Source organism: Eurosta solidaginis, chromosome 1, assembly GCF_040869045.1.
Source record: "Eurosta solidaginis isolate ZX-2024a chromosome 1, ASM4086904v1, whole genome shotgun sequence".
NCBI lineage: Eukaryota > Metazoa > Arthropoda > Insecta > Diptera > Tephritidae > Eurosta > Eurosta solidaginis.
Window position 1 is genome coordinate 282,918,226 of NC_090319.1, and position 8,501 is coordinate 282,926,726.

Below are 8,501 nucleotides of genomic sequence, written 5' to 3' on the forward strand. Positions count from 1 at the left end.
TGTAATTTTAAAGGAACAAGATTTTTACTGGTGCTAGCGTATGTGGAAAGCTTTAATAACCCGAAACAATGCCGGCAGCTGGACATGTAGATTAATGGAAGCGAGCAAGCTGAATATAAGTTAGTTAGGCGGCAGCTAACCAGCACATGCGATTTGAACCCTTTATGACTGAAGGGTTTCATACCATAAAAGAAGAGTTTGGTAAGGAGACTTGGAAACTTGCAAAATTGGTGTGATACTAATAATTTCAAACAAAAACAAACCGATATATTCACGCCTCGTGCTTCGCAAACTCTGGAAGCCAGAGAAAAGTGTGAACGGATGATTTTTCGTCCTATATGCTGTTCATAGAGCAAAAGTAAGTAAGTCGATGCCACTCCGTATGTGGTCAATAATCCTACCCCAGCGGTTTAGGGGGCTTAGAATATACCCGCGGTAGGTAAGCCTGTCGTAAGAGGCGACTAAAATACCAAATTGATTCACGGGGTTGTGTAGCGCAACCATCTCTAGGGGTTACCAGCGCAAACCACCTACCCGTGGCGATTCCTGTTTCATTAACAGCCGAGGCTCTGGCGACCACGAACTCCCGACAGCCCTCGACTATACGGAAGAGCCCAGCGTTTTGATAGCCACTTGACTATTTGCGTAATTATTTAATGACCTTACAAGTAGTTAAAGCCGGGTATAGCATCCCATCCTCCAACTTCAGCGGCAACTTCCACAGACAAACACTGCAGTGATTAGGCATCAGACTCACACCGAGATCCTGGCAAAATACTCCCCAACAAACCTCTTAGGGAATATGATTGGTGAGTCTAGCATTTGGGGTGAAAGAAGGTGCAAAGTATTTTCTTTTAGGCACCTTGGGGCGAAGTTGAAGCCGGTCAGAATGCTGAAGTGCACATGATTCACAAGTTTAGTTTGCGCGTCTCGAAGCCGGGCAGTCACCGTTTGCGGTCATTTTGCATACCGGCCGGCAGGGTTTTCCTAATTTTAGTCAACAAAAATCTTTTTTTTTAAAGCGCATCAATTTAAAAATTTGGAACAGAAGAGACCCCCTCGTTAAAAGCAACACGCAGCAGATGGGCCACAACAACAATTTGTAAGCGGAAGAACACGTACATAAATACAAATGATATCTACGGTGGTTGACGCCCACGCTTTGTAGGTCTGTTTTTAAAACCGAATTCAATCCAGCAACAGTGAAGAATAACTCCCGAACTCGATTTACCAAAATTGGAGTTTTGTTTAGCCTTGCTGAAATTGTTTGTTGTTGCTGATAAGTGACACGCTCCGCAGAATAAAATATATATGTAATAAAACCTATTCTCAAATTTAGTTGATACAAATTATTAGGGATGTATGTAGGTACACCCAAGTGAGACTTCGTTTTACTTTGAAGCCATCATTTCCTCCCCCGAAAACACAAACTAAACTTCAAAATAGAAAGCATAATTTATAATAATTGTTGATGTTATTTGTTATGCCTGTGTGCTGCATGCATTGACTCAAATGCATCGACCATCGCGTCAATTCACCAAGTACAACTAGGTTGTGCGTGTGTGCAGCAGGGCGGATCCAGCACGATTTGGGAGGGGGACGATTTAAGTCAACTTTTTAAGTAAGATAAAGTGGCCTTAAAATTCTTCATACAAACACACATACATATCTACAACCATCTACAAAAGTCATCATCACTCAGATTTTTCCAGTTTTTACTAAGTTTTGCTTCAACCTTCATTATTTTTAATATTTTTATAAAAATATGTATTATTATATAAAATCAATTGGAAAATTCCGCTAATTTTCATGCAAATTTTCAGCTTTTCGGTAAGAACTTTTAGAATTTTTCTTAGAGATAAATTCTAAAAGTTCTTACCGAATAGCTGAAAATTTGCATGAAAATTCGCGGAATTTTCCTGAATTTTCTAAAAAGTTTTAAGTTTCTATATGGATTTTTGGTGTTATATAACATTACATATTTTTACAAAAATGAAAAATGTGTATTGAAAGCTCTTATACAGGTTTTGAAACATTATAAATGTGTCAATTAGGCTAATTCACGACTATTTTTATTAATCTTAGCTGAAAAATACTAAAAGTTTATCCACATTTAAGCAACTCTCCACAATGTTCATAAAGTACGAGCCCTCGACTTTCAAAGAATTTCTGCTGCATTAATTAACCGAATTTCGGACCGGAGGAAGATAGGTTCCATCAACTACTAAGAGCTGCCAAAAGAACTATAGGTTGACTTAATTTTACATATTTTTTATCTTTATGTAGAATTATGTATAGTATAAGTCAGAGCGTGCCACAATTCCCAAAATAATGGAGATTTCCTGGCGTGAATGTATTACTGCTGCCAAATAGTAACACATTAACGCGATGTAGGGACTGAAATTCGCGAAGGCCTATATAAATAATTTTTTGTGACATTTTGAAAATACACTGGATCACAAATTCCAATTTTTTTTCTGCACCATAGACGACATTATGAAATTCCTATGTAAAATTTCGAAAATCAAAGTTATTTTTAATTCTATGGTAACGTTTTTGAGATATTTACGAATAACGGTTTTTTCAAAAAAAAAAAAAAAAAAGAAATTGGGTCCACTTAAGCATATATGTATATCTCAAGAACGAATTGAGCAATTCTAAAACGGTTTGAAGCTTTTAAAAGGTAATAAAATTTGCTATAAACTGTGCATACCGGTAGGGTACTTAAGTATTAAATGGGAATATTTACATGAATGCTTATAACGTTTGTATTAGTTCATCGATTTTGTTGAATGAAAGCTTATTTTTCTTTGTAATAAAACAGAGCTTAGAGAGAAAAAAACAAATCTGCAAAAAAATGAAAAGTTTTCGAGATCCTTCCTCGCAAAGTACACATTTTTTTATATTGTTACAAAAAAAATGGAAAAAATCCGTTGTTGTTGTTGTTGTTGTAGCAATGCTCGCCCCACCTAATAGCCGCGACCGATCACAAATTGTCATCAATATCCTCTAACGGGAGTCCAAGGAAACTTGCCGTTTCAACAGGGGTGGACCATAAGGAAAGGGGTGTTAGAGGCGTTGGTTCCACATTACAATTGAAGAGATGGTTGGTGTCATGTGGGGACACATTGCAAGCGGGGCATACATTTTGTATGTCGGGGTTGATTCTGGATAGGTAAGAGTTTAACCTGTTACAGTATCCAGAACGAAGTTGAGCAAGAGTGACACGCGTTTCCCTGGGGAGTATGCGTTCCTCTTCCGCAAGTTTTGGATAATTTTCGTTAAGCACTGGATTCACCGGGCAATTCCCGGCATAAAGGTCCGACGCCTGTTTATGGAGTTCACCAAGGACCTGCTTGTGTTTTTTCACTTCATACGGCTGGGTTTTCAGGTGCCGTATTTCCTCAAAATGCTTACGGAGATGACTCCTTAAGCCCCTAGGCGGTGCTGGTTCATCAATCAGATGTCTGTTGGGATGCCCAGGTTTTTGGGTATTCAACAGGAACTGTTTGTTCAGCATCTCATTTCTCTCCTTGATGGGGAGTATTCTCGCCTCATTATGCAGATGGTGTTCTGGGGACATAAGAAGACAGCCCGTGGCGATTTTGAGAGCAGTATTTTGGCAGGCCTGCAGTTTCTTCCAGTGGGTGATTTTTAGGCTTGGCGACCATATGGGTGGCTATATGGCTGGCTATATGGCTGGCTATATGGCTGGCTTTGTATGTAGTCATGAGCGTTTCTTTATCTTTTCCCCAAGTACTGCCAGCGAGGGATTTGAGGATTTTGTTACGGCTCTGAATTCTCGGAACAATTGCGGCTGCGTGCTCACCAAAATGTAGATCCTGATCAAACGTCACACCCAAGATTTTGGGGTGTCGGACAGTCGGTAGCGTAGTGCCATCGACGTGGATGTTCAAAATGGTCGACATTTGGGGCGTCCATGTTGTAAATAAGGTCGCGGAAGATTTAGTCGGTGATAATGCCAGGTTTCTCGAGGCGAAAAAACTGGAGAGATCAGGGAGGTAGCCGTTTATTTTATTGCATAGCGCATCGATCTTTGGGCCTGGGCCTGTGGCCATTATTGTGCAGTCATCGGCGTAGGAAACGATTGTGACTCCTTCCGGTGGTGAAGGTAGCTTAGATATGTAGAAATTAAACAAAAGTGGGGATAGGACACCACACTGTGGCACCCCCTGTTTAATTCTCCTTGGTTTTGATGTTTCGTTTCTAAATTGCACCGATGCCTGCCGACCACCCAGATAATTTGCGGTCCACCTTTTAAGACATGGGGGAAGGGTAGACCCTTCCAGGTCCTGCAGTAACGAGCCATGGTTGACCGTATCAAAAGCTTTTGATATGTCTAGCGCTACGAGTACTGTTCTATGGTGGGGGTATTGATTTAAACCGCAATTTATCTGGGTGCTAATGGTATTTAGCGCGGTGGTAGTGCTATGGAGTTTTCTGAAGCCATGCTGATGAGGGGCTAGCTGCAAATTTGCTTGGAAATAAGGGAGCAAAATGGCTTCAAGCGTCTTTGCCACTGGCGATAGGAGAGATATCGAACGATACGACTCACCTATGTTAGCTGGTTTCCCAGGCTTTAGTAGCGGGACCACCTTGGCCATTTTCCATTTCTCAGGTATTACAAAGGTGGAAAGAGACAGATTGAAGACATGCGCTAAATATTTCAACCCCTAGGTTCCGTAGGTTTTTAAGCATCGGCATGGCTATGCCGTCTGGGCCCACTGCTTTGGATGGTTTAGCACGGCCAATGGCGTCCTCAACCTCTTTAGCGGTGATGGTGATTGGTGACGCGCTGAATTTGTGTTTATGTGCGCGTCTATTGGCTCTCCGTCTATCTTTGTCGACCGTAGGATGCATTATATATTGTCGGCAGAAAGCGCTCGCGCATTTTTTCGCGTCCGGCAGCACTTTGTCGCCAAAGGCGATGGAAACTTTGTCTTTGTACTTAGTCGGATTCGATAGGGACTTCGCCATACTCGAGCCCTCCCCCTGGATCAGCCACTGGTGTGCAGTATGCGTATGAGCCTAGACATTTGCTTGTCTGTTGCACTTCTCGCTGCGTTGACAGCGTATTGTGTCGCCAGTATTTAATGCACTTTGCTTCCCTCATGCCATTCTGTTAATCTAGGAGAATGCAAGTGCATGCCATTCTGGAGCTTAGTTGATTAAGCAAGTCACGTAACTCACAAGTACAAGTTTTCCTTTGACATAAATATATTTATATAATATTAAAAATAGAATATATTCATTCTAGCTGATATAAAAAGTGAGTTTTTAAAGGACGGAAGCCATGTTTTTTAGTAATATTGAATATATACATAAGAAAATGGTAACTGAGTCATACCAAATTTAAGTTGAAAGGGGTTAAAAAATTCGTCGATGTATCAAGGTTTTTAATTATAAGAATCCATAGATTCGGTTGCTCTATGAGTACTCCAAAATGTTCAATAACTGGCTCGATTTTACTTTTCTAGTTTTATGATAAGTTTCTACTCCGATTTGTAGGTTCATACAAACTTCGTTTCGATTTAAAGGAAACAAGCGGTATCAGAAAAAAATATTTCAAAGTTTTGCTGTGGCATCAGATAAAAATTTGGAACCATAGAGCTCTGTATGTTACGCTGGCTACATATGTAAATATTTCATATATAGTTTACCAAAGCTACAAATTTCAATTGCATTGGGCATAAACTAAACAATAAACAAATGGGAAACCATAAAGGCTTGCTGTCCATATACGAACTTATGCGGCTATTCACATTGCAGTGAATTGTGATGACGGAAACGACACCTGTGCTTCAACATACATGTGTGTATGTGCACACATTAACAACAAAAGCAGCTTTTGAGCAATATGGATAAGTTATTAGAGTTGTGAAAATTCATTTTTCTGAAATGGTGGGTATGACAAAGAGATACAGAATAAATATTTCATAAGTACATACATATTTGGCACATTCACATCACATCACATCAAATTGTTCTGGATCTGTATTCGACAAGTCCTATGACTATGAACGTCATCATTCCGCCAAATCTTGTTGTTGTTGTTGTAGCGATAAGGACAATCACCGAAGGCCTTGGGGAGTATTATCGATGTTTATCGTCCTTTGCCGGATGCAGATCCGGTACGTTCCGGCAACAAGCACCATAAAGGTACTAGCCCGACCATCTCGGCAACGATTTGGTATGACCACATGAAACCTTCTAGGCCATAGCGCCCCCACTCCCTAGATCCATCAGGAGTTCTGGGTCGCCAGAGCCTCGTCTGTTAATGAAACAGGATTCGGCATGGGTAGGTGAGGTTGACAATTGGGCTGGAGAAGCTATATACTGCGCTGGCAACTCCTTGGGAGGGTTGCGCTAAACAACCCCTTCAATTAATTTGGTATTTTAGTCGCCTCTTACGACAGGCATACATACCGCGGGTATATTCAAAGCCCTCTAACCCGCTGGAGGGTATAGTGTTTTATTGCTTATACTTCACTAAAATATGGTTCCACTGGTAGTTTTTTGTATGCCAAGCTAAACTAGGTACCAATGACAATTTGAAGTTTGTACGTATCGTATACTATTAAATTAGCGGTAGCTATGAGATTGGAAGAATATGCCGCCTTGAAAAATTCCTAAACGTACGATGCTGTTGTTGGTTTTGTAGCGATGGAAGAACTTCGGGAAGGTTTTGGGGATTTTTTTCGATGTTGATTGCATTTTGCCGGACACAGATCCTGTACTTTCCGGCAACGAGCACCATTAAGGTATAAGCTCGACCATCTCGGGCGATTTAATATTGCCACATTTAAACGCTCATTTTGTGAGAACGAAATGATACGTTCCTGCTAAGATAGTATTTTTTTCGGTTTTTGGATGAATAGGAAATCATATATGTATGTATGTATGCATCACTACCGAGTAGGAAGAGACAGGCGAATGAAGTTTAACTTACTTCTCAATTGACGTCTTTTATCGCGAAAGAAGGATATCTCGCCTGAGTTTCAACCGTGCGAAAATTCAACGATATTGTCACGTGGATTATCTACCCTGCAGCGTATGTTGTTGTTGTTGTTGTAGCGATAAGCTTGCTCCCCGAAGGCTTTGGGGAGTGTTATCGATGTGATGGTCCTTTGCCGGATACAAATCCGGTACGCTCCGGTACCATAGCACCATTAAGGTGCTAGCCCGACCATCTCGGGAACGCCCTGCAGCGTATGTGGAGCTTCGTTGGCTATCGCACGATTTTTCTTAAGCAAAATCTTTGCAGAGTACTGTTTACAGGGTACTTAGATCCTGTGCCCAGATATGGACGTTTAGCCGAGCTCATTGGGTGCCACTTAAGCAACCCTCCTTTTTCGCAGTTGTATGCAGGTTGATGACGCTGACACAGCAGCAAATTGGATTTTTAAAGCTGGTCTCTTTTTAACTTTTCAGCTTAGCTACGACAAGACGATAATTCCTCGGTCCAGTTATGGGTCACCTCGTTGCAACGTATTCATTTAAAAACTGCGTTATTTTATGTGTCATTCGAATGGAGCCCTTTGATTCCTCGTGAAGCAGCCATATAACTGGATCTCAATACTATTTATCAGGTCAGATGCAGCTCAGCTCACTTCAGGGCAAATATCATTTATCTTCAAAATGTCTTCAAAGTCATAAATCATAGGACCTACATATTTATGTATAAACTAAAAAAGATGATTTGCCTAAAAGCTAGCGTAATGGAAGCTACATTACGGATAGATAATACGAAGCAGTTAAAAAGGAACATGAAAAGGTCAATAAAGTTTTTATTCAATTGTACATACATACATCCACAGATATGTATATCTCTAAGCTTACCTGTTGATAGACGGCTTCGAATCGTTAACTTGTTAAGTTTTTATTTTTGTGGTTGCTTCTTGTTGCTGTTACCAAGAAACGTTTTGCCTTCGGTATCGTTGAGCTACCGCGGTTTGTGTATGCAAAATATCACCTGCGAACGTCTCCAACACCTGCTATGAAAAAAGTCGGAGCAAGAAGGCAGAATATTGGAACATAAGCACTCAACACGACACTTGTTAATATAGGTAATATGGAGTACTAGGTTCACAAAAATTACCATTCAAAATTCAGTAATGAAGCAGAAGTGTCTATGAAAGATTCTCCTAATTCGTGTATGAAAATAATCAGCGTAATTAACTAACGTTGTAAAAACAAACACATAAATATAATATAGTAGAGAAACAGTTGTATTATGTTATAATAATTGAAATTTAAGTCGCTATCAAGCAACGCTTTACAAAAACATACACAGCACATACACACAATTTATTTTTATTTGTTGGTACACCTTTAACTATTTTCTCTCTTATTTTATATTCACTTTACTTCTATAATTTAATTAAATGCATTTCCCGAATGTGATATATTTATTTTCTTTTTGAAATAAACTGCGCGCAGCTCTGACGTGCGCCAACAAAGTCAAGAAGAAAAATTAGAGT

The 8,501-nt window shown here is 40.1% G+C and overlaps 1 protein-coding gene across 4 annotated transcripts in view; it reads right to left on the bottom strand.

Annotated features, from left to right (window-relative positions):
* The window catches only part of jar (Myosin heavy chain 95F jaguar), a 141,642-nt gene extending 133,141 nt beyond the window's left edge, over positions 1-8,501 (bottom strand). The window contains exons 1-2 of one of the 4 annotated variants that reach the window (XM_067760990.1): positions 8,322-8,501; positions 7,861-8,199 (exon numbers count right to left, since the gene is read on the bottom strand). The gene's annotated coding sequence lies outside the window, so the exon portion shown is untranslated. Of the gene's footprint in view, positions 1-7,860 lie in introns of all 4 variants that reach the window. The other 3 variants (XM_067760989.1, XM_067760987.1, XM_067760988.1) reach the window with 3 other exon arrangements.